Source organism: Engraulis encrasicolus, chromosome 21 (assembly GCF_034702125.1).
Source record: "Engraulis encrasicolus isolate BLACKSEA-1 chromosome 21, IST_EnEncr_1.0, whole genome shotgun sequence".
Lineage (NCBI taxonomy): Eukaryota > Metazoa > Chordata > Actinopteri > Clupeiformes > Engraulidae > Engraulis > Engraulis encrasicolus.
Window position 1 is genome coordinate 50,535,233 of NC_085877.1, and position 27,452 is coordinate 50,562,684.

The following is a 27,452-nucleotide window of genomic DNA, read 5'->3' on the forward strand; positions in this document are numbered from 1 at the left end:
TGTTCAACACCAGAATACAGAAGGGGATGGGTCCAGAGGTCTGAGTACCCACGCCTCCCATGTTGCCTCTCGTCCTTCCCTGTCTTTTCTTTCAATTTCGGTTGCGCGTGCATCACTTCATCCAAAGGGTTGGTGCTGCCCACTCTCTCTCTCTTTCTCTCTCTCCACATGAATTTCATCAACCTCTAACCTATTCCGTGTCTCGCTCTCCATTCTCCCAATAATCAGCGTCTTTGAAAGAGTGATATTAAATTGGCATTGCGCGTCATACATTTTTGAAACAAATAGGCTAGGGACAGCACCGCTCGTGCTTATAAATCGACGTGGCTCAATGACCATATTCATAGACCGTGCTCACATTTATTTCACCTAGGCCTACCTCTAACCTATTCTGTGTCTCGTTCTCCGTTCTCAATAATCAATGTCTTTGAATGACTTTAAATCGGCATTGCGCGTCATACACGTTTGAAACAAATAGGCTATGGACACCGCTCGTGCTTATAAATCGACGTGGATTACATTACATTACATTGCATTTGGCAGACGCTTTATAACCAAAGCGACTTTCAAAAGAGGACATAAATGGGCAGTCATGGGTGAGAATGGGCAGTCATGGGTGAGCGGTTAGGGCGTCAGACTTGCATCCCAGAGGTTGCCGGTTCGACTCTCGACCCGCCAGGTTGGTGGGGGGAGTAATCAACCAGTGCTCTCCCCCATCCTCCTCCATGACTGAGGTACCCTGAGCATGGTACCGTCCCACCGCACTGCTCCCCATGGGGCGCCACTGAGGGCTGCCCCCTTGCACGGGTGAGGCATAAATGCAATTTCGTTGTGTACAGTGTGCTGTGGAGTGCTGTGTCACAATGACAATGGGAGTTGAAGTTTCCCAATGGGCTTTCACTTTCACTTTAATCAAGCCAACATCACAAGCAAATACAAAGTGCACAGGAGATATATAGAACAACAAGTGCAGTTGCAAAGAGGGTTTAGTTTTTTTTTTTTTAAAGAGTAAATAACGAGTACACGCACACACAAACACACACTCACAAACTAAACTAAACATCATGTCAGGAGTCTGCCCTGGGGCAAGGCCAGCATTAGTCTAGTAGATTCTCTCGATGGTCACGATGGTGGAGCCTATCTTGAGGTTGATGTTGTGACTGAGCGACTCTTTAGCTGGGATCACCAGGAGCTCTGTCTTGGCCAGGTTCAGCTGTAGGTGGTGGTCCTTCATCCATGTTGACAAATCGGTGAGGCGAGCAGAGATGCGTGCCGAAGCCGTGGTGTTCTCTGGACGGAACGACAGGTACATTTGGGTGTCATCAGCATAGCAGTGGTAGGAGAACCCATGTGTTTGAATGACACGTCCCAGGGAGGAGGTGTATATTGCAAACAGAAGGGGTCCCAGCACTGATCCTTGGGGTACGCCTGTGGAGAGGGTGTGAGTCGTAGACAGTTTCCCTTGCCATGACACACTGAAGGTGCGTCCAGAGAGGTAGGACTTGAACCATGAGTGGACAACGCCTGTGATTCCCATGGCTGTGAGTATCCTCAGGAGGATCTTGTGGTTGACTGTGTCAAAGGCTGCAGACAGGTCTAGTAGTATGAGGACCGAGGATAGTCCTTCCGTTCTTGCAGTCCTTAGAGTTTCAGTCACTGAGAGTAACGGATCAATGGATCAATGACAATATTCATAGAACGTGCCCAACATCTGCATGACATGAACCTATGATTGAAAAAAAAGCTTCTGGAATCATTGTATTGGAGCACTTTTGTGTCCCCACCAGGCTTGTGCGAAATTCCGAATTGAATGAATTTCCATTCAAAATAATGTCATAATACGAACAATAGGTGGTGCCATTACCTTGAAATTCTTTGAATTTAATATACACCACCCATTGAAAGTATATAGAACAGCAACACCTAGTGTTCGTATTATGGCATTAATTTGAATTGAAATTCTTTCCATTCGGAATTTTGTACAAGCCTGGTCCCCACCAATGTCAAAATCAAAGTTTCGCCCTTGGTGCCCATGCTTTTCAATGATGGGTGACATGTTTAATTTTCCCCGTTGTGGACGAATGGGATAACACAGCTTGGTTTTTCGAGTCGATCACACATGGAATAATTCGCAGGGGTTTTACTGCCATTTGCTTACTTTTCTTGTAGCATCCATCTTAGTTTGCAAACCAGATATTTGATGCCAGTTTCTCGACCTAAGATACCGACCTCCAGAAGAGACACTGAATAATAATACAAATTAGATGCGTTTACAAAATATCTATAGGCCTACATTGTCCTTAATTTCCCTCGGGATTAATAAATGATGCTGTCCATCACACGGTTCAGTTAAAGCTCCCCGCGCTCGTGTTTGCATTAAGGCGGATTCATACTTGGCGTGACTGGCGCTAGCCTCCTTCATACTTCACTCGCGACCTCACTCGCGACCCAAAATGACGTCACACGCCGTGGCGCGAGCTGCCGCGAGTTCGTGCACCCCACATTTTTTGTAACTTGGCGTGCGCCACCAGCGACCATGTAGGTAGGCAGACAAAGCAGGAGTTGCGAAGAGAGGCTACAGCTACTGTAGGCTACTACAGAATGGATTCTGCATCATTTTTAGGATAATAAAATGTCCTAGAGAGTTATTTTATCTTCTCCCTTAAATGTTGTTCAGTGAAACAATTGTTTACTTTGTTCAGAAGCACGTTGTGTTCGGCGATCTATTTATAAATTCTGCCGCCAGAACAATGCTCTCACATGGTCTTGGAATGATCTGGCAATGTAGGCTACAACAAAAATCTATGTTTCAATGTGGTAAGTCACAAGTCAGACGTTCAGTAGCCCTACAGCAGCCGTGTTTGGCTTTCTATTTTATACATCCGTAGAACTCACGCTGCGAGTTGCGAAAGATACTGCCGTTTCTCTCATGAACAGCAGAGGGCACTTCCGAAAATGCGAGCGAAAGCCTGTTAATGGCGCTTTTGAAGTATGAATAGTCTGGCGCAAGTGATGACGTCATTAATGGTTCTCGCGCCAAACGCGCCAAAGTGCGCACGTGAAGTATGCAGAGCCCTTTAGAATAAGAGCTAATGTTACCTCTAGCGCAGCTTTGCCGGTAGGAGGGGGGCGAGACTAACGTATGGTTGAAGTCAGGTCAGGTGTCTAGGTGTCTATAATGGTCGCGACGTGAAGGCATGCGGCAGTCAAATATTTGTTTGCATGGATCTACGTTGATTATATCAAACAAGCTTCGTTGAAATAAGACAACTTAAGGTAAGACAATAATGGGTTAAGCGCCAAGGTAGGCTTTGTGGGGTTTTTTTTTGTATTATGCGTTGTTCCCCCATGAATCCTTTTTAACGCATTGGTGCAGCAACCAACTTTGGCAAATCGCATTGAACTAACAAGCTCGTGAAATGCACTTATGTGGTGGTTAGCCCTGCGCAGTGGCTATTCAGCAGATAGGCTAGGCTACATATTCTGGGCCAGTGTGTAGGCTATATCGCCTACAGTAGGTTGCCGATTTCAGGACATAGTCAAGTAAGTTATTTGACAACTGTTCAGTCCCTCCCTCCCAACCCCTAAACATTTTACCTAGCTGCTCCCGAAAAATTGCCCCTTTCGTGGCATACTACAGCATATAAAGTTTGACCATCCTTCATCACATTAATTGAATAGCCAATATGCACGCAGTGATCCCCGCCCATTTTCTCTCCAAGTTTCAACCTTGGCAAAGCAGAACCATCTAGCCTACCGACGAGAAGGCTGGCAGTTTAAAAATGAATCTGTGACAGACAAGGATGGGGCCGCGCGTCTTGGTCGTGACAGTTATCTTGGATATGGAGGAGGTATAGAATGTGTTAGTAATGTATGGGAGGAGGGTATTGAGGTCGATTTGGATAAGGTGGTTGACAAACGAATTTCTGTTGGCTGCGGTTGTGTTGTGTTGAGCCCACACAGTCGCCTCTGTCTTTTTCTTTAATTGCACATTGCCCTGGTGGGGTGCGAATGTTGTGAACAATAAGAGACAATTAGGCTAGACGTTTATAACATCAAACATAGCCTATGGGTAGAGGACCTCAACATAATCCCGTCACAAACTTGTGCTCCGTCCCTGCGCATCGCAATGCATCGTTGAATCGGATCGGATCGAATCGTTACCCTCCAGATCGTAATTGGATTGAATCGTGAGATCATTGGCGATCCACACCACTTGTAAGTACATAGACCTAGGGTGTGTGATGAAGTAGTCTAAACACCATTATAGTTGTTGTCATGGAAACACTAGACATTCCACCTAGACAGTTATCATATGCTGTGATTACATAATAGCTGTGTATGTTGTGTGTGTGCGTGTGCGTGTGCGTGTGCGTGTGTGTGTACGTGCTTGTGTGTGTGTGTTTGTGTGTGTGTGTGTGCGTGTGTGAGAGAGAGAGAGAGAGGGGGGGTGGATGTGTACTGTTAACAGATTGTAATCCTGTCACCTCTCCAATTTACCACTCTAGAGTGTGTGTGTGTGTGTGTGTGTGTGTGTTAAAATATTGTTATTATTTGTTTCAGTGTATGTCTGTATCTCTCTCTCTCTCTCAATCTCTCTCTCTCTCTCTCAATCTCTCTCTCTCTCTCTCTCTCTCTCTCTCTCTCTCTCTCTCTCTCTCTCTCTCTCTCTCTCCAGGCTTGAGGAGTGCAGTATAACAGCAGAGGGCGGTGCTGTCTTGGCTTTAGCTCTGAAATCAAACCCCTCATCCCACCTGACATATCTGTATCTGCGTGGTAATAAACTGGGAGCCTCAGCAGTGAAGCAGCTCTTTGCTCTGGAGAAAGATCCAAACTACATCATTGTACAGTAGGTTAATAATACTCATACATAATTACACATTATCTGTGATCTCAGCAGTATGAACTGTGCGAACTCCAATTCCTTCTTCTAGATCGTTCATATTGTACAGAAATACATTATGTGGAATAAGCTGATGTTGGGAAATCCAAATCTCTAAAATGTTTGATATTGTCTTTTTCTTTTCGCAGTGTGGTTGACTCTGGATCATGTAGTATATCTTAGTGATCCACACACCCTTTAGTGTCTGACTGGTGACTGTGGGGCAGCCGTGGCCTAATAGTACTGGTGTACATGTATTAATTACAGTTCTGAAATATCATAATGTAGTTCAGACTGTTCTATCATATCTCCATTATAATGCTGCAGTTTCTGACTGGTGTAAATATCACATCACAGAGCTGCAGGATCTGACTGGTGTAAATATCACATCACAGAGCTGCAGACTGGTGTAAATATCACATCACAGAGCTGCAGGATCTGACTGGTGTAAATGTATTAATTACAGTGATACAGTTTCTGACTGGTGTCAAATGTCATATTACAGTGCTGTACTACCTGTTAACATATTAATTACATGTCATATTACAGTGCTGTACAACATGTTAACATATTACATTACATTACATTACATTACATTATATTGCATTTGGCAGACGCTTTATAACCAAAGCGACTTTCAAAAGAGGACATATTCAAGCCAACATCACAAGCAAATACAATGTGCACAGGAGATATACAGAACAACAAGTGTAGTTGCAGAGGGGTTATTTATTTATTTTATTTTTTTTTTAAATTAAAGAGTAAATAACGAGTACACACACACAAACTAAACTAAACTAAACATCATGTCAGGAGTCTGCCCTGGGGCAAGGCCAGTTCAAGCATTAGTGTAGTAGATTCTCTCGAAAGAGGAAGGTCTTCAGTTGTTTCTTGAAGGCTGCAAGAGATGTGCTTAGTCTTGCTGCCTCTGGGAGACCATTCCACCACTTGGGTACCACAACGGAGAACAATCTTGACTGGGAGTACCTAGAGCGACTGGATGGCAGAGCCAGACGGCTTGTGCTGGATGAGCGCAGTTCTCTTCCAGTAACATAGGGCGTTAGTAGGTCCTTCAGATAAGCTGGGGCCGTTCCTGTGATGGTTTTGTATTAATTACATGTCATATTACAGTGCTGCAGGATGTGACTAGTGTTAACTACTGTATTATTCAGAATGCTGTAGTGTCTGACTGGTGTAAAATATCACATCACAGAAATGATCATATTCATTTGCTTATTTGTACTATTGTACTGATTCCGATTCTGATTGGCCGTATGTGTTATTGACAGATGTAACCATTCAATCTCCTCTCCTCTCGGGAACCCTTTCAAGGAAATCATTCATAAAAATCTGAAACTTAATGATCCATTTTTATCTAACATGAGCAACATGTAACATATTGAGTTTCCAAATAAAGTGATTTTACTGTTTCAGATTGGTCATTTTTGTATTATTATTATTATTATTATTATTATTATTATTATTATTGGTGTTATTCGTTGATGTCATTTTAATAAATGAGGGAGGTGGGCTCACATGTCTTATATCCAGGGCTCTAAATTAACTTTTTCCACCACCAGCCAATTTGGCTAGTGGACATTTTTTCTTACCAGCCAAACAGAAGTTCAACTAGCCATTTTTTTAATCTCACCAAAATAAAATATGCATTAGGCTAGTTATTTTTTTTTCAAATTATGGTCATTTTGTCCAACTGTTTCTACAACACAGATACACTATAGGCCTGCATAGGCGACTATATGCCTACATAATAAGCATAATAGGCTATATATTTTTTCATTATTTTTTAACTTCTGCTTTATTTTTTACTTTCATTACTTAGGCCTAATTAATTTGATGAGTTTTTGTTCAATTCCTCTGAAAACAGCTGAACCACATCCCACTCACATAACAGACCTTTAACATGCAGTAGGCCTAACCAAGCACACAGCCAACACTACAAAACCTCACATACGCACACCCGAAGGAAGGAGAAGAGATGAGAGGAAAAGGAGAGGAGAGAGGAGGAGCTCTTCTCTACCATGCGCATCAAAATGACAAGAAGCCTATACTATAGTCAGCCTGCCAAGCCGCAAAAATATATGTTTGATGGCATTTTCTGTTAAAAGTTGGCAAGTAGTTTAATCACAGATTTTGTAAGAGACTATAAGGGCTGTGGTTTAATTAAAGCTAAATAATATCTCGGGAATCTTCGCTTCCTTTGTTACTTCCACAGCTTCGTCGTTGGTTGCTTTTTTTTCTTTCCGATGGCGTGGGCTTTCCAACTTAGTTGCGCCAGGACTCTGAACATTTCAGAAGACAACTGAACTGACAGCTACGGTCACACTACTCTGACAGTCGGCTCTCCTCCTCTGCCCTGGTCGCTATTTCGTTCCACAACCACTTATTTTTAACGTCACTATTTACAATTACTACTAGCATTCACCAACACACAGAACCTTGCTCTAACCCCCGCCACATTCTCATCACTCGCACAAAACATAGTCTACACAACAGAAGTAGCGCTATGCATAATCTGCGTAAGTCCTGTTATTGAAACGGTCAGGGCCTCGCTGCTTCAAAAATGCAGCCTGTTACAGCAAGGTTCATATAGTAATAATAGCAGTAGTGACGTTAAAAAGGTTGTAGCGAAAGCGACGAGAGCATAGGAGGAGAGCTGCCTGTCAGAATAGTGTGAGCGCAGCTTAGCTGACAGAAGGCTGGTAGTCTGAAATGTTTTCAATCCTGGCGCGCGCAACAGCATGGAGTTGACGCTCGATGCACTGGAAAGCCCATGGTGGGAGGCTACGTCGTGACGCTAGTGTCCATGGGTAATGTAGGAAATCTGGCCGTATAACGTTCGTCAGAGCAGCGGTTTACCGTTCATAAGTTACTGTACTCGGGCGCTACTAGCCATATTGGCGGGGAGGGATTTTTTTTTTCTACTAGCCAAAATGAATTTTTACCCGTGTTTGGCGTGTTGACGTGTGTTAATTTAGAGCACTGCTTATATCATTCATTTGACTGCACAGAAAGTGTTACAGCGGTGAGGAAAAATCCGGGTTTGATACCCAACTAATCTAAGAACTGGACTCAGATGCAGATGTAACGAAAGGTTCAGGGGTTTTAATGAAGTTCAAAAGCACAGAAGATTCATAATCCACGATTTCAAAGGTAAAGCTCCACAACGAAAAAATCCAATAATGAGGGGCAAAAAATAAAAATAAAGTTCCAAAATCCAAATGGCAAGTTCACAAAGTCCAAGTAATCCAAAATTCCAATAATTCCAAAACAAAAGATATCTTCAGTATAATGTCTCTTTAAAGTATTCTCCTCAAGCAAAAGTTCTTCAAATCAAAAATAGTCCAGAGCAAAAATATTCCACAGAGCAAAATGAAAAATGTTTTAAACAAGGATGGCACAGTCACTCACCGAAGCAGCACTGCAAAGACTCAGTGAAGAACAAAGGAACAGGTAGCTAGTAATACCAAACAAACTTGCAATCAGGCAGGCAGCGATGGGCTACAGGTGGCAGAGGCAGCGAATCAAAAACAAGGGGCGGAGACATAGCACATGGCAAAATGGATCAATGAAAACAAAAACAAACATGATCACACGCCCACCAAAGAAGAATAACAAGTCCACAATGGCCACTAGATGTCACAATTGTCCCAAAATCACAACAATGTCCCGAAATCACAACAGTACCCCCTCCCTTAGGAACGTCTCCTGACGTTCCCAGGACGATCAGGATGCCGACGGTGGTACTCCCGGATAAAGTCTTTGTCAAAAATGTCCACGGATTTGACCCAAGAACGTTCCTCCGGGCCATAACCCTCCCAATCAACCAGGTACTGAAGCCCACCACGCACCCGACGGGAGTCCACCAACCGCCGGACGGTGAAGACCTGTTCACCATTGAGGACCCGAGGGGGAGGGGGGTCTTTGGGGGCAGGGGCATGGGGCGATGAGAGCACAGGTCGCAACAGCGACACATGAAAGGTCGGGTTAATCCTCAGGGAACGGGGCAACTGGAGTCTGTAAGCAACAGGATTGACTCTGCGGACAACCTTGAAAGGACCAACATACCGGGGGGCCAGCTTGCGAGACTCCACCTGCAGGGGGAGATCCCTGGACGACAGCCAGACCCTCTGGCCAGGCCTGAAGTGCAGGGTAGGTCTGCGCCGTCGGTTGGCCTGGGCCCGCATGGCCGCAGATGTCCGCAGAAGCGTCCGGCGAGCCTTCCTCCACGTCCTCCTGCAGCGCCTCATGAAGAGGGTCACCGACGGCACCCCCACCTCCTCCTCCTGTTCTGGGAACAGAGGAGGCTGGAAGCCGAACTGGCACTGGAACGGAGAGATCCGGGTTGCAGAGGACTGGAGGGTGTTGTGGGCGTACTCCGCCCACGGCAGTTGGGAGCACCATGTGGACGGATTGTCCATCGCCAGACTTCTCAGGGTCGCCTCCAGCTGCTGATTGGCCCGCTCCGTCTGCCCGTTGGACTGGGGGTGGTAGCCGGAGGAAAGACTGGCAGTGGCCCCAAGCAGTTTGAGGAATGCCCGCCACACCCGAGAGGAGAATTGGGGCCCCCGGTCGGTCACGATATCCTGCGGCAGACCAAACACTCGGAACACATGTTCAAACATTAGCTTGGCGGTCTCAAAGGCAGAAGGTAATTTACTTAATGGAATGAATCGGCAGGCCTTAGAAAACCTGTCTACTACAACAAGAATAACAGTATTACCTTCAGACTCTGGCAGGCCGGTGATGAAGTCAGCAGACAGGTGTGACCAGGGCCGTTTAGGGATGGGAAGAGGATGCAGCAATCCTTGGGGACGCTGACGAGGATTTTTGCTGCGGGTGCATACACGGCAGGCCAACACAAAGGAGCTGGTATCCTCCTTCATCTCGGGCCACCAGAATCTCCTCTCCAGGAACTCCAGTGTTCTTTCGATTCCAGGGTGCGCAGTGAGATGGGTAGAGTGTCCCCACTGCAGAACTTGAGAGCGCACTCGTTGAGGAACGAATAGACGTCCGACTGGACCAGTTCCGGGATCAGGTTCCTGTCGTTGTGCCAGCTTCACTGTGGATTCAATGCCCCAACGGACAGGGGCCACAATTCTGGATCTCGGTATGATCGACTTTACCTCCTCTTCTTGGTTGTTGGCCGTAAACTGTCGTGACAGGGCATCCGGTTTTCCATTCTTAGAGCCTGGTCTGTATGAGAGGGTGAAGTCAAAACGGCTAAAGAACATGGCCCAGCGCGCCTGGCGAGGGTTTAGACGTTTTGCTTGTTGTAGGTATTCCAAGTTCCTGTGGTCAGTCCACACCAGAAATGGATGCTGAGCCCCCTCCAGCCAGTGTCGCCACTCTTCAAGAGCCATCTTAACTGCTAGGAGCTCGCGGTCCCCTACATCATACCTGGACTCAGTAGGGCTAAGGCGATGCGAGAAAAAGGCACAGGGGTGCAGTTTCCCTGAGCAGCGCTGGGAAAGGACAGCTCCAACTCCAAGGTCTGAAGCATCAACTTCAACTACAAAGGGTTGAGTGGGGTCTGGCAGTACCAGTATGGGTGCAGAGGAGAAGCGCTGTTTAAGGTTACTGAAAGCTTTCTCGGCCAGGGAATTCCAGCAGAATGGGCCACCGTTTTTCTTGGTTAGTTCAGAAATGGGTGCTGCCACAGAGCTGAATCCTCTAATGAACTTGCGATAGAAATTCGCAAAGCCTAGGAAGCGTTGAACCTCCTTGACAGACCTGGGGGTGGCCCACTCCCGCACAGCCTGTGTTTTAGTAGGATCCATTTTCACCTCTCCACTCCTCAGAATATATCCCAGGAATGCCACCTCATTCACATGGAACTCACACTTGGAAGGCTTCACATACAGGTGGTTCTTCAGGAGACGTTGGAGTACTTGCCGCACATGCTGATGGTGGTCCTGCGGGGTCTTCGAGAATATTAAAATATCGTCAAGATACACAAACACAAAAATGTTTATCATATCTCGCAAGACATCATTGATCAAAGCCTGGAAAACTGCCGGGGCGTTGGTCAACCCAAATGGCATCACCTGATACTCATAATGCCCTGATGGAGTATTGAAGGCAGTTTTCCATTCATCGCCTTGCCGCACTCTGACAAGGTGGTAGGCATTGCGTAAGTCCAGTTTGGTAAAAACTGTGGCACCCTGTAACAGGTCAAAGGCTGTTGACATCAAAGGTAGGGGATAGCGATTGCGAATAGTGATCTTATTGAGGCCCCGATAGTCAATGCAGGGACGCAATCCTCCATCTTTCTTGCCGACAAAAAAGAACCCGGCTCCAGCCGGCGATTTTGAGGGCCGAATAAAGCCCGAAGCCAACGAGTCTTTTATGTAGGCATCCATGGCTTGGCGCTCTGGTAGGGACAGAGAGAAGATTCTTCCTCGGGGTGGCATGGCACCTGGCAGCAAGTCAATCGCACAGTCATACGGTCGATGAGCAGGGAGGGTAGCGGCTCGGCTCTTACTGAAAACCTCCTTCAGATCCAGGTACTCCTTGGGAACATGGGACAACTCGGCAGGATCAAGAGACTCGGAAGGCAAGGGCAAGGATCTATAAAAAAGGCATGTGGCATGGCATGTGGGACCCCACTCCACTATGCGACCAGAAACCCAATCAATGTGTGGGTTATGGAGGTTGAGCCAAGGGTACCCCAAGATCACAGGAAACTCGGGTGAGCGAACAAGATACAGGGTAATCTCTTCTTGATGAGCATCAGACTTGAGAAGTAAACGGCTGGTCGCTTGGGTTACTCTTCCATTGCCCAATGGTCGACCATCAAGGGCAGTGACAGACAAAGGAGAGTCAAGAGATTGTAAGGGGACATTAAGCTTATGGGCTAAGTCAACATCAATGAAATTCCCGGCAGCCCCAGAGTCTACCAGAGCTCGGCAGGAGTGAGAACTCTCCCCCCAAGAGATGGAAACTGGTAAGTAGACCCCCTGACCAGGAAATTCGGGAGAAAGTGTGGCGCCCGTCAAAACCCTCCCTCGGCTGGACGGGCCTGGTCTTTTCCCAGAAGCTCAGGGCAGTTGGCTCGGAAATGATCAGGCTTTCCACAGTAAATGCAGCATTTTTCTCTTCTTCGGCGCTCCCGCTCGGTTGCTGAGATGCTGGTGCGTCCGATCTGCATTGGTTCTGGGGTGTCAAGAGATAGTGGTGCAGGACTCCAGGACTGACCAAGGGTGGTAGAATGGTTCTGGCCGGGGATTTGGTCACGGCGCCGCTCTCTCAGTCGATTGTCAAGACGCATAGCATGGGTAATGAGGGTTTCCAGGTCACTAGGGCAGCCTGCAGAAGCCAGTCCATCCTTCACTGAGTCTGACAATCCATGGTGAAATGCTACTACAAGAGCAGCATCATTCCATCCACTGACCGCAGCCAATGTCCGGAAGGCTATGGCGTAGTCTGAAACGCTGCCTTTGCCCTGGCGGATATTCATCAGTTTCTTGGCTGAGTCAGTGCTCGAAACAGACTGATCAAACACTCTAAGCATCTCCTCTGAAAACTTCTTAAAGTCTGAGCATTCCGGGCCCTGCCTCTGCCAGACGGAAGTTGCCCAGGCTCTGGCTTTGTCAGTCAGAAGAGTGATTACATATGCTATCTTGGCTCTTTCAGTAGCAAAGGTGGATGACTGAAGTTCAAAGGTGAGATCACATTGAGTTAAGAAGCCACGACACTCACCAGGCTTGCCACCATATCGCTCCGGAGCAGGAAGACGAGGCTCTGGACCAGAATTAGTGGGTGTCGGATTAGCTTGGTTCTGTGCTGGCTGGTTTGGGACTGGCTGGGTTGGCGCTGGCTGGGTTGGCACTGGCTGGGCATTTGTAGCTCCGGTTGCTTGGTTTGCCAACTGTTGAATTGCATTGCCATATTGCTGCAGCAGTTGAGCATGACTGTCTAGGGATTCTCGTTGGCTATTTAGAACTTGCCCATGTGTGTCAAGGGTGCTCCCAAAGCTAGTTAAGGCCGCCATTATCTTTTCATACTCTGACACAGTGAAATTTACTCCCGCTGAACCATCTGCTGAGTCCATAATGACTGAGTCTTTCTGTTACAACGGTGAAGAGAAATCCGGGTTTTGATAGCCAACTAATCTAAGAACTGGACTCAGATGCAGATGTAACGAAAGGTTCAGGGGTTTTAATGAAGTTCAAAAGCACAGAAGATTCATAATCCACGATTTTCAAAGGTAAAGCTCCACAACGAAAAAATCCAATAATGAAGGGCAAAAAATAAAAATAAAGTTCCAAAATCCAAATGGCAAGTTCACAAAGTCCAAGTAATCCAAAATTCCAACAATTCCAAAACAAAAGAAATCTTCAGAATAATGTCTCTTTAAAGTATTCTCCTCAAGCAAAAGTTCTTCAAATCAAAAATAGCCCAGAGCAAAAATATTCCACAGAGCAAAATGAAAAATGTTTTAAACAAGGATGGCACAGTCACTCACCGAAGCAGCACTGCAAAGACTCAGTGAAGAACAAAGGAACAGGTAGCTAGTAATACCAAACAAACTTGCAATCAGGCAGGCAGAGATGGGCTTCAGGTGGCAGAGGCAGCAAATCAAAAACAAGGGGCGGAGACATAGCACATGGCAAAATGGATCAATGAAAACAAAAACAAACATGATCACACGCCCACCAAAGAAGAATAACAAGTCCACAATGGCCACTAGATGTCACAATAGTCCCAAAATCACAACAATGTCCCGAAATCACAACAGAAAGTACACACACACGCATGCACGCGCGCACACACACACACACACACACACACACACACACACACACACACACACACACAGTAGCAGGACTGTATTGTGGCCAGCAGGGGGAGTAGCAGGACTGTATTGTGCAGAGCCGTATATAGAGAGAGTCTGGACAACTATGGGGTCGAACGTTCGAGCTATCCCGCTATTTTGATTGGATCTGGGCTGGTCACATGTTTTATGGACGCCATTTTCGTTCCCCACGCTCCCATTAATGAGCATTATCAGATATAAAAAACAACGCTTCACTATAATATTATAACATTATTATTATGACAAACTGTTGTGCATATGGCTGTAGTGCAGGGCCGGGTCAGGAGAAACAAACAGCATCGTTCAACTCGTGACATAAACGGAGGATTTGGGACATGCATGGATATAAACTCCCCTTTATGGATTAAAGGTCAGAATTAATAACCGGAAAGCAGCAGATTTCTCCGTGTTGTGTGAGGTAAACGTATTTCCCCCCTTCGACTTTTGTTAACAATTACTTTTGAAAGAAATAAATAGTCATGATGATGGCATGGGGTTATGTTTCTGTCATAACTTGAAATTAGCTTGTCAAATCTTAATTGCCACCTGTAAGTATGCTATAGGCCTACTGTGAAAACATAACTTTGCCCACCAAGGTATTATTTCTGTCGCGCTAATAACCTTTCCCCCTGCGATTTAAAGTCACGTCCAGTCTCATACTATATCCAGACTGCTACGAGCAGTGGTGTAGTCTAGCCTACGTAGAACGCGGGTATACGGAGTATACCCACTTCTAAATTTCAGGGATTTCAGTATACCCACTTAAAATTGATTGATCCATTGTTTTGAATAGCACAAATATATACAGTATACCCACTTCAAAAAATGCTCAAATATACAATATACCCACCATAAAAAAGTAGACTACACCACTGGCTACGAGCATCCAGACTCATCCAGTGACCTGCAATCCTGATAATGCACTGCTGAGCACATCGTTATTTTTAAACTACTAAATCTCGACACAACGTGAAACTTTTGCGCAAGTATCACCAGGGTCCCTGTACATGAACTTGACCATCGTTGTGAATATTATTTATGTACATTACTTAAATATCGACTTTGACGTTGGCTGTACCTAGGCAACAACAACTTGGCAACGCTTGAATGCACTGCTGAGCACATCAAAACTATGCCGACAAAACCCTCTTTTAAGCAAACCCCTTCTATACGAACGAACCTGTTAACGTTTGTTTTCATATGTTGGGATCTTGATAATACTACAACCCAAGTTTGATGGTCTATGAAGCCTTATTTGTATTTTAGATCCAGCGATTTTGACGGTATGCTGCCCATAGGGTTACACTGTAGAATCCTCGCCGTGGGGAACGAAAATGGCGCCATGATTCGAGTTGGCCAGACTCTCTCTATATACGGCTCTGTATTGTGGCCAGTAGAGTAGCAGGACTGAATTGTGGCCAGCAGGGGGAGTGACAGGACTGTATTGTGGCCAGTAGAGGAGAGGGGTCTGGCTGCAGGCTTGCAGCCGGGTCAGTGGTGACGTCACCACTGAACTGCGGGACAGAGTCGACGTCACACGTGAGCCACACGACAGTCTGTGGGGCCTACAACATAGAACTAATACCAGAGACAGTTAGTACCTACAAGACCGCGACATCAAGCTAAAATTTAAACAATCCAATCCTCCGTCTCGTCTTTTGAAATTCAGACTTTAAATTGAGAAGACACGTTTTCAAGAAAAGAATAATAATAATAATAATAATAATAATAATAATAATAATAATAATAATAATAAAAACACATTGTGTGCAGTGCAAGCTTGCTATCTCAGTTGCCAAAGTAACACAACTCCCCCTCGGGGACGCAAACCTGCCACATCGTCCACTTCATCGCGTGTGACGTCGACACTGTCCCGGCCCCGGAGCAGTTCAGTGGTGACGTCGACACTGTCCCGGCTGTAAGCCTGCAGCCAGTCACTGTAGAGTAGAGTAGCAGGACTGTATTGTGGCCAGTAGAGTAGCAGGTCTGTATTGTGGCCAGTAGAGTAGCAGGACTGTATTGTGGCCAGTAGAGTAGCAGGACTGTATTGTGGCCAGTAGAGTAGCAGGACTGTATTGTGGCCAGCAGGGGGAGTAGCAGGACTGTATTGTGGCCAGTAGAGTAGCAGGACTGTATTGTGGCCAGCAGGGGGAGTAGCAGGACTGTATTGTGGCCAGTAGAGTAGCAGGACTGTATTGTGGCCAGCAGGGGGAGTAGCAGGACTGTATTGTGGCCAGCAGGGGGGGTAGCAGGACTGTATTGTGGCCAGTAGAGTAGCAGGACTGTATTGTGGCCAGTAGAGTAGCAGGACTGTATTGTGGCCAGCAGGGGGAGTAGTAGGACTGTATTGTGGCCAGCAGGGGGAGTAGCAGGACTGTATTGTGGCCAGTAGAGTAGCAGGACTGTATTGTGGCCAGTAGAGTAACAGGACTGTATTGTGGCCAGTAGGGGGAGTAGCAGGACTGTATTGTGGCCAGCAGGGGGAGTAGCAGGACTGTATTGTGGCCAGTAGAGTAGCAGGACTGTAATGTGGCCAGCAGGGGGAGTAGCAGGACTGTATTGTGGCCTGTAGAGTAGCAGGACTGTATTGTGGCCAGCAGGGGGAGTAGCAGGACTATATTGTGGCCAGTAGAGTAGCAGGACTGTATTGTGGCCAGTAGAGTAGCAGGACTGTATTGTGGCAGGTAGAGTAGCAGGACTGTATTGTGGCCAGTAGAGTAGCAGGACTGTATTGTGGCCAGCAGGGGGAGTAGCAGGACTGTATTGTGGCCAGTAGAGTAGCAGGACTGTATTGTGGCCAGTAGAGTAGCAGGACTGTGTTGTGGCCAGCAGAGTAGCAGGACTGTATTGTGGCCAGCAGGGGGAGTAGCAGGACTGTATTGTGGCCAGTAGAGTAACAGGACTGTATTGTGGCCAGCAGGGGGAGTAGCAGGACTGTATTGTGGCCAGTAGAGTAGCAGGACTGTATTGTGGCCAGCAGGGGGAGTAACAGGACTGTATTGTGGCCAGCAGGGGGAGTAGCAGGACTGTATTGTGGCCAGTAGAGTAGCAGGACTGTATTGTGGCCAGCAGGGGGAGTAGCAGGACTGTATTGTGGCCAGTAGAGTAGCAGGACTGTATTGTGGCCAGTAGGGGGAGTAGCAGGACTGTATTGTGGCCAGCAGGGGGAGTAGCAGGACTGTATTGTGGCCAGTAGAGTAGCAGGACTGTATTGTGGCCAGTAGAGTAGCAGGACTGTATTGTGGCCAGCAGGGGGAGTAGCAGGACTGTATTGTGGCCAGCAGAGTAGCAGGACTGTATTGTGGCCAGTAGAGTAGCAGGACTGTATTGTGGCCAGTAGGGGGAGTAGCAGGACTGTATTGTGGCCAGCAGGGGGAGTAGCAGGACTGTATTGTGGCCAGTAGAGTAGCAGGACTGTATTGTGTCCAGCAGGGGGAGTAGCAGGGCTATGAGCTATTGTGGCCAGCAGGGGGAGTAGTAGCAGGACTGTATTGTGGCCAGTAGAGTAGCAGGACTGTATTGTGGCCAGCAGGGGGAGTAGCAGGACTGTATTGTGGCCAGCAGGGGGAGTAGCAGGACTGTATTGTGGCCAGCAGGGGGAGTAGCAGGACTGTATTGTGGCCAGTAGGGGGAGTAGCAGGACTGTATTGTGGCCAGTAGAGTAGCAGGACTGTATTGTGGCCAGCAGGGGGAGTAGCAGGACTGTATTGTGGCCAGTAGAGTAGCAGGACTGTATTGTGGCCAGCAGGGGGAGTAACAGGACTGTATTGTGGCCAGTAGAGTAGCAGGACTGTATTGTGGCCAGTAGAGTAGCAGGACTGTATTGTGGCCAGCAGGGGGAGTAGCAGGACTGTATTGTGGCCAGCAGAGTAGCAGGACTGTGTTGTGGCCAGCAGGGGGAGTAGCAGGACTGTATTGTGGCCAGTAGAGTAGCAGGACTGTATTGTGGCCAGTAGAGTAGCAGGACTGTATTGTGGCCAGCAGGGGGAGTAGCAGGACTGTATTGTGGCCAGCAGGGGGAGTAGCAGGACTGTATTGTGGCCAGTAGGGGGAGTAGCAGGACTGTATTGTGGCCAGCAGAGTAGCAGCAGAGAGAGTTTATGGGTAATACGAGAGAGGAATCTCGCTACTTTTTCCGGGTGGTACTGTCCACTAAGTGGCGCCATCCAGACAGCGCAGAGGAGCGCCAAGGAGCGCAGAGGCTGTTGAAATGAATGGGGTCGCATGGAGCTCAACCACGATGCTGCCATTGCTTTGGGAGAGAATTGGTATCATCGTTTCATTTTATTTTTCCAAAAGGCAGGATAGATTATCCTTTCAAACGGCAGTTAGTTTGAATGTTTAAACTTGCTGGATCTTTGTAAAATACGTCTTTATTGTCAATATGACGTCACGAGTGGCTTCACACACTGCGTTTGGATTGGTCGGCCGGCTTTATTGCTGTGATCACGACGACTGTAAAGCAATTTTGTTAGCAAGATGCTAGCGGAGCCTGACTCATAAATGCCAACGCTGTAGGAAATCAGAAGGACATAATTCCCAGGTTATTGTACATTTCATTGAAATCCACATTGGTTTCTCAGAACTTACAGTAATATTGTCAAGTTTCAGCAGACAGCGAGCACAATTGTCAGTTATTAGCGCCAGCCTTATGAGCTCTGCTGTCTCGACAGCGCTCCCTAGGTGAACTGCAGGCACGGGTTTGAGGGCGAGATTCAACACTGTATGTAAACCCACTGTGGTAGCAGGACTGTATTGTGGCCAGTAGAGTAGCAGGACTGTATTGTGGCCAGCAGGGGGAGTAGCAGGACTGTATTGTGGCCAGTAGAGTAGCAGGACTGTATTGTGGCCAGTAGAATAGCAGGACTGTATTGTGGCCAGTAGAGTAGCAGGACTGTATTGTGGCCAGTAGAGTAGCAGGACTGTATTGTGGCCAGCAGGGGGAGTAGCAGGACTGTATTGTGGCCAGTAGAGTAGCAGGACTGTATTGTGGCCAGCAGGGGGAGTAGCAGGACTGTATTGTGGCCAGTAGAGTAGCAGGACTGTATTGTGGCCAGTAGAGTAGCAGGACTGTATTGGGGCCAGTAGAGTAGCAGGACTGTATTGTGGCCAGTAGAGTAGCAGGACTGTATTGTGGCCAGCAGGGGGAGTAGCAGGACTGTATTGTGGCCAGCAGGGGGAGTAGCAGGACTGTATTGTGGCCAGTAGAGTAGCAGGACTGTATTGTGGCCAGTAGAGTAGCAGGACTGTATTGTGGCCAGTAGAGTAGCAGGACTGTATTGTGGCCAGCAGGGGGAGTAGCAGGACTGTATTGTGGCCAGTAGAGTAGCAGGACTGTATTGTGGCCAGCAGGGGGAGTAACAGGACTGTATTGTGGCCAGCAGGGGGAGTAGCAGGACTGTATTGTGGCCAGTAGAGTAGCAGGACTGTATTGTGGCCAGTAGAGTAGCAGGACTGTATTGTGGCAGAGAGAGTTTATGGGTAATACGAGAGAGGAATCTCGCTACTTTTTCCGGGTGGTACTGTCCACTAAGTGGCGCCATCCAGACAGCGCAGAGGAGCGCCAAGGAGCGCAGAGGCTGTTGAAATGAATGGGGTCGCATGGAGCTCAACCACGATGCTGCCATTGCTTTGGGAGAGAATTGGTATCATCGTTTCATTTTATTTTTCCAAAAGGCAGGATAGATTATCCTTTCAAACAGCAGTTAGTTTGAATGTTTAAACTTGCTGGATCTTTGTAAAATACGTCTTTATTGTCAATATGACGTCCTGATTGGCTTCACACACTGCGTTTAGATTGGTCGGCCGGCTGCATTGCTGTGATCACGACGACCGTAAAGCAATTTTGTTAGCAAGATGCTAGCGGAGCCTGACTCATAAATGCCAACGCTGTAGGAAATCAGAAGGACATAATTCCCAGGTTATTGTACATTTCATTGAAATCCACATTGGTTTCTCAGAACTTACAGTAATATTGTCAAGTTTCAGCAGACAGCGAGCACAGTTGTCAGTTATTAGCGCCAGCCTTATGAGCTCTGCTGTCTCGACAGCGCTCCCTAGGTGAACTGCAGGCACGGGTTTGAGGGCGAGATTCAACACTGTATGTAAACCCACTGTGATTGTGGCCAGAAGAGTAGCAGGACTGTATTGTGGCCAGCAGGGGGAGTAGCAGGACTGTATTGTGGCCAGTAGAGTAGCAGGACTGTATTGTGGCCAGCAGGGGGAGTAGCAGGACTGTATTGTGGTCAGTAGGGGGAGTAGCAGGACTGTATTGTGGCCAGTAGAGTAGCAGGACTGTATTGTGGCCAGTAGAGTAGCAGGACTGTATTGTGGCCAGTAGGGGGAGTAGCAGGACTGTATTGTGGCCAGCAGGGGGAGTAGCAGGACTGTATTGTGGCCAGTAGAGTAGCAGGACTGTACTGTGGCCAGCAGGGGGAGTAGCAGGACTGTATTGTGGCCAGTAGAGTAGCAGGACTGTATTGTGGCCAGTAGAGTAGCAGGACTGTATTGTGGCCAGCAGGGGGAGTAGCAAGACTGTATTGTGGCCAGTAGAGTAGCAGGACTGTATTGTGGCCAGCAGGGGGAGTAGCAGGACTGTATTGTGGCCAGTAGAGTAGCAGGACTGTATTGTGGCCAGTAGAGTAGCAGGACTGTATTGTGGCCAGTAGGGGGAGTAGCAGGACTGTATTGTGGCCAGTAGAGTAGCAGGACTGTATTGTGGCCAGTAGGGGGAGTAGCAGGACTGTATTGTGGCCAGTAGAGTAGCAGGACTGTATTGTGGCCAGTAGAGTAGCAGGACTGTATTGTGGCCAGCAGGGGGAGTAGCAGGACTGTATTGTGGCCAGTAGAGTAGCAGGACTGTATTGTGGCCAGCAGGGGGAGTAGCAGGACTGTATTGTGGCCAGTAGAGTAGCAGGACTGTATTGTGGCCAGTAGAGTAGCAAGACTGTATTGTGGCCAGTAGAGTAGCAGGACTGTATTGTGGCCAGCAGGGGGAGTAGCAGGACTGTATTGTGGCCAGCAGGGGGAGTAGCAGGACTGTATTGTGGCCAGTAGAGTAGCAGGACTGTATTGTGGCCAGTAGAGTAGCAGGACTGTATTGTGGCCAGTAGAGTAGCAGGACTGTATTGTGGCCAGTAGGGGGAGTAGCAGGACTGTATTGTGGCCAGCAGGGGGAGTAGCAGGACTGTATTGTGGCCAGCAGGGGGAGTAGCAGGACTTTATTCTCTCCTCTCCTCTTGTCTCTGCCTGTCCTCTCACTCCATCTCCTCTCCTCTCTCCTCTCCTCTCCTCTCCTCTCCTATCTTCTCCACTCCTCCTCCTCTTCCCTCTCCTCTCCTCTCCACTCCTCCTCTTCTCCTCTCCTCCTCCCTCTCCTCTCCTCTCCCCTCCTCCTCTCCCCTCCTCCTACCTCTCCCCTCCTCCTCTCCCTCTCCCCTCCTCCTCCCTCTCCCCTCCTCCTCTCCTCTTCTCACCCCCCACCTCCCCCCTACTCCTCTCTCTCACCTCCTCCTCTCTCTCCCCTCTTGTCTCTCTCCTCCTCCTCTCTCTCCCCTCCTCCTCCTCTCTCTCCCCTCTTGTCTCTGCCTGTCCTCTCCTTTCCCCTCCTCTTCTCCCCTCCTCTCCTTTCCCCTCCTCCCCCCTCCCCCCTCCTCCTCTCTCCTCTCCTCTTGTCTCTGCCTGTCCTCTCACTCCATCTCCTCTCCTCCTCCCCCCTCTCCCCTGCTCCTCTCCCTCTCCCCTCCTCCTCCCTCTCCCCTCCTCCTCTCCTCCCTCTCCCCTCCTCCTCTCCTCCCCCTCCCTGTGAGTAAATTAAAGAGTTACAAAGTGTAACATAAAGGGGAGACCAATGCAGAGGAAATGGGATTCATTTGATTTTAATTTACAAAATACATGTCTAGGGGTCCACAATAAAACGAGGAGCTGTGCTCCTATGCAAAAGTCAAAAGCCATTTCAAAACATGGTAACATACAGCAGCGGAGGGAGAATAGAGTGGTAGAGGAAGACTGACACAGACGAAGAGAGAGGGAGAGAGAGAGAGAGAGAGAGAGAGAGAGAGAGAGAGAGAGAGAGAGAGAGAGAGAGAGAGAGAGAGAGAGAGAGAGAGAGAGGTAGAGAAAGAGAGGGATATATATGTAGAGAGGGATAGAGACACAGAGGAAGAGAGGGAGAGAGAGAGAGAGAGAAACACAGGAAGAGAAGGATAGAGAGGTAGAGGGAGAGAGACACAGAGGAAGAGAGGGATAGAGAGAGGGCGACACAGGGGGAGAGAGGGATATAGAGAGGTAGAGGGAGACAGACACAGATGAAGAGAGGGAGAGAGAGAGGGATAGAGAGGGGACATAAAATAGTTGTTGTTACAACTTACATTTCATTTCATTACACTTGCGATTTTCAGTTGCGATTTGTCATTCCTCCCCCTAAAATTGATAAGAATGCAGGAAATTGCATCTAAAAAAATATTTTTTTATCTGGGGGAGCGCCCCCAGATCCGGTTTCCCGGTTTCAGACTACAAAAATCTGGTCACCCTATCATAGTGGCCTTGCCTGTTGACATGTCACTGTGCCTTTAAAGAAAGAGTTTTCATGAAAATGTCTTATCTAGACAACAATAAACCTTTTACAACAGCTTGCTTCAGGAAGACAAAGGTCACTCTGTGACAGGTATCGACAAGCGCAGGTAACGACAGGTATCGACAAGCTCCGGTGTGTTATGTGGTGAAACAGTGAAAAAGGTAAGTGTCATTGTATTTGTGTTTATGTACTGTAAGAAGTGGAAACATTTAGATTGAATATTTATCTGGAAGTGAAGTTGTTGTCTGCCGGGTGTCTGGTTGGATTCTACAGACAGTTTCATAAATATGTTAAATGTGTGAAATATACTGTACATGTAAATCGTGTGAACATCTTGCTGGGCATGTTGTGAAGGCAGTTTCTGTTGTATAGTTTCCCTACATGGGCAGTGATCCCCTGTGTCATGTGTTTATATATTGACTTTGCCTGGGTGACTACATATATATGTATACTGTGAACTACGGTGGCTACTGATTTCATGTTGGCATATTTACGTCTGTGGACTAATGACTACCTACTTGGTATTGATATCCAACTGTATTTACATGGTAAAGTCTGGAGTCTGATGGTATGATGTGTTGTTTTAGTAGGCCTAGTGTCTGTATCCCGGCAGTGACCACTGTGTCAATGTATCGTAGTCCTACATGTTTTTTGGGTTTGCACGTGTCTTGTTTGTTGCGACGTGGTGCTATACGTTTTTCAGTGGGTTTTTTTTTTCACCAACAAAATTTGATGTGTTCTCTGGCTCGAATATATTTGGTCAGTTCATCAAAAGGGCTGGTCCAAATCCGTCCACCATTTTAAAATGATCACGCAAACTCAAATCTAAGATGGCCACTTGCACATAGAGACGGGACACCAGAGAACACGTTATCAGCTGTTGCAGAGAGCTGGAGGCATAAAACTTTATGAACAGTTGGGATTGAACACGTTGTTGACTAGACTTAGTGGAATGACATGTATGCAGCTTCTGCACTGTAGTTCATAATGTTTTTACTCATTTAAAAATGACAGTTTGGTGTTTGTCTTTTTAGTCAGTTCAGTCTATTCAGCTTTATTGTCATTTTCTTCATACAGTAAGCACAAGTCATACAAGGGAAATGAAATTACGTTTTCTGTCCAGGCATGGTATAGAGAGAAATCATAATTTCATTTCCCTTGTATGACTTGCGCATATGAAGAAAATGACAATAAAAGCTGACTTGACTTGTTTGTCAGGTATGTAATAACTGTGACAGACAGGGCAACAGAGATCAGTACGTTATCAGCACAGCAGCTCGTTATCAGCAGCTCTCTGTGACCTCACAGCTGTTGTAGACGGAGGACTGAAACAATTTCACTAGTTGGGATTGAAGTGGTTGTTGACTAGACTTTATGGACCACCTTCTGCACTGTAGTTCATAATGTTTTTACAGATTTAACACGTCGTTATACATTTGTTGTTACCAGAATGGCAATGGCCGAGTCGTAGTGCATCACTAAAGGCCCTGTGTTGTGTCATAGCAGAGTACTTACTACTTACTTATCCTCTTCCTCCCGGCTGGGACATAAGGCCACAATCCTACACTGCCACTGAACCCTGTCTCGTGCTTTGGCCTGTCCTTCATCCCAGGACAGTCCCATCCCCAATAATAGTAGAGTAGTGCTAAGGTAATTAACCTTTCAATGACTATCACAGCGTGCCTCAGATGGTACGCAGTGAATTATGGGGCTACACATGACAGTTAAATGTTTGTCCCATAGTTACTGTGACTTGTGTGCTGACAAAATAGGTCTCATAAGTACGTTATCAGGACTTCTCTGTTGGGACACCGGAGAACAACACGTTATCATTTCTTCTCTGTTGCCTCAGAGGTGGAGGCGGAGCTGACTAGACATCACCTCTCTGTGGTGGAGGCGGAGCTGACTAGACTAGATGTCACCTCTCTGTGGTGGAGGCGGAGCTGACTAGACTAGATGTCACCTCTCTGTGGTGGAGGCGGAGCTGACTAGACTAGATGTCACCTCTCTGTGGTGGAGGCGGAGCTGACTAGACGTCACCTCTCTGTGGTGGAGGCGGAGCTGACAAGACGTCACCTCTCTGTGGTGGAGGCGGAGCTGACTAGACGTCACCTCTCTGTGGTGGAGGCGGAGCTGAGACGTCACCTCTCTGTGGTGGAGGCGGAGCTGAGACGCCACCTCTCTGTGGTGGAGGCGGAGCTGACTAGACTAGACGTCACCTCTCTGTTGCCTCAGAGGTGGAGGCGGAGCTGACTAGACGCTGAAGGTGATCATCTTCTTCACTGGAGTTCATAGTGCATGTGTAAAGTGAATGGTTAGAGTAATCAGCAGGTCTGTATAATACAGTATGTAGATTATAGTGCATGTGTAAAGTGACTGGTTAGAGTAATCAGCAGGTCTGTATCATACAGTATGTAGATTATAGTGCATGTGTAAAGTGACTGGAGTATGTAGATTATAGTGCATGTGTAAAGTGACTGGTTAGAGTAATCAGCAGGTCTGTAGATTATAGTGCATGTGTAAAGTGACTGGTTAGAGTAATCAGCATGTCTATAGGTTATAGTGCATGTGTAAAGTGACTGGTTAGAGTAACCAGAAGGTCTGTGGATTATAGTTCATGTGTAAAGTTACTGGTTAGAGTAGGTCTGTTCAGGGACCCCATAGTAGCCTATAGTGAGATCAGTGGCGTGTCTCTGTCTGTGGGAGTCATGTAAATGATTGATTTCTGTGTAGTCCTGTTGTGTCGTGTGGTGACAGTGTGCTGTGCAGTGTGCATTTGGTGCTCCTGATTAAGAGACAGCTCAGTATATCTAATTATTCATTTCTGTGGAGTCCTGTTGTGTCATGTGGTGACCGTGTGCTGCATTGCTGCTCCTGATAAAGGCCTGGAGTTGAGAAGAGGAGATAGGGCAGCGCCTCACTAGAATAACCCTTTATATGAGACTGGGACCTAAATAAAAGTTGATAAAAGAATTACCATTTACATGTGAGTGTAACGTATGAGTGTGTTGCAGTGCTGTTCCTGATAAAGGCCTGGAGTTGAGATGGGGAGATGGGGCAGCGTCTCACTAGAATAACCCTTTACATATAATATAATATATACAGTATAATCTTAATATAAATAATAATATTTGTGACTGTGACCTCAGAATCAGCTAAGCAATGTAATGTCATGTAATGCAGCATAGTGTAACGCTGCCGTGGTGTTCCTGATAAAGGCCTGGAGTTGAGATGGGGAGATAGGGCAGCGCCTCACTAGAATAACCCTTTATATATAAGGGCCTATATATAAAGGCCTGGAGTTGAGATGGGGAGAGGGGAAGGCACCACACTGCCTTGTTATTTCATGACTTCAATCTAGAAATGTGTAAGGACATCAGTATCTTCCTGTAATGGTTCTCTAACAGCTGAAAACAGAAGCATGTGGTCCGTTTGTCTCCCAATGGTAAGATAGTCACATTCCTTTAATCCACAGGATAGGCCTAATGTTTTAAAGTTCAAACATGACGCTACAGTCTACATCACTTCAGACTGAATTTCATCTTTAATGCATTAAAAGATGAGATGAGATGCAAGATATACAACTGCTAAAACAACATAGTCTACAATTTAATCTCCCTGCGTGTTGCGTGCGCATGTGAGGACATGTCCTGCACAGCTCTCTGCACCTAGTTGAACCAGTAGAGCGTGTAGGCTTGGTGCGTCCATGTTGCATGTGTTTTATTATTATCATTATTTATTTATTTTAAGACAGAGACTCCCATAGGGTCAAAGAAGTGCACTGTACATTCTGCGCTGTACAGCAATTTCACCATTTGGTTAAATGTACACAGGCATAATCGGAATTGGGTTATTGGCAGAATAGATGTAAATGGGTCGGTCAAAAAATCGGATCTGAGCAAAAAATCGGAATTGGCATATCCGATCTGCAGTGTAAACATAGCCATGGTGGCAGTGTGCTGTGTTGCTGCTCCTGATGAAAGCCTGCAGGAGATGAGATGGGGAGGCACCCCACTAGAATTAAATAATAAATAAATAAAATACTCAGCTAAGTGTAATGTATTGTAATAATGTATTGCATCAGGAAAAATGGCCTAAGCATGTTGGGTGTTTGCTGTGCATCCTACTGGATGATTTGCCAAATTGTGGCTATTGCCGCCTTTCTGCCCTCAAGTTTACCACAGGTAGCTCAAGAACACACAGGCTGATTTTCTTTTCAGATAGTGTTTTTTTCTGCGTGGGCTTGGCTCATATCTTGAAACATGAATTACATACTGTAACATGTACAAATCCAAACACTAGCTAGCAGTTGTTCACAACACAATAATGTATTGTATCAGGAGAAATGGCCTAAGCATTTTGGCTGTTTGCTGTGCATCCTACTGGATGATTTGTCAAATTGTGGCTATTGCCTCTTGCCATTGTCCACAACACAACACCATTTCTCACTGTTTTAGTCAAATGTCATATGCTTTGTACATGTCTCAAGTGTCTAGTTTATCTTTGAATATGATCATGAACACGTAGCCTACAGTTAACGCAATGAGTACACAGGATATATTTTCTTCCACTTGCTATTGTGTGTAGTGGTGGGGAAATAATGTGCTGGCCCTTTTAGAGCCCAGACAGTTATGGGAAAGAGGCGCAGGTCTTTTTCAGATCTTTTTGGAAATATAGGTATGTGCCAAGGACGACTACTTACTGTATCATTAGTATGTGCCAATACCAGTGGACGTTTGCAGCCCATCCTCAGCAGTGTATTTGTGTCTCGTGTTTTCAGAATGAAAGATTGGTGATCAACACAATGCAAGGGCAGTTACATTTGGCACATTTCTTTAGATATCTTCAAATGTCATTGTGAACACCTGACTTGCAGTGCTTGTGTAACATGGTGGTGTATGCACCCTTTAAACAGCACCAGTAGTCTTGCGTCATGTGACCTACAGACACCAATCGTTAATTCTATAAATGCACGGCACCGGCGTCTCCGGGGCAGGCGGCAGATTTGGTAGTTTGGGAAATTGCACCAGGCAGGTCAGTTTTGAGTTGGGAGTCTGACGGAGCCCACGAGACCGATTCACGGGGCTTTGGCAGCCGGCCGTGAATGTCTTAATTGCGGGTCACCTCGCTTGTCTAACCATTGGCTTCTCCTGTGAACC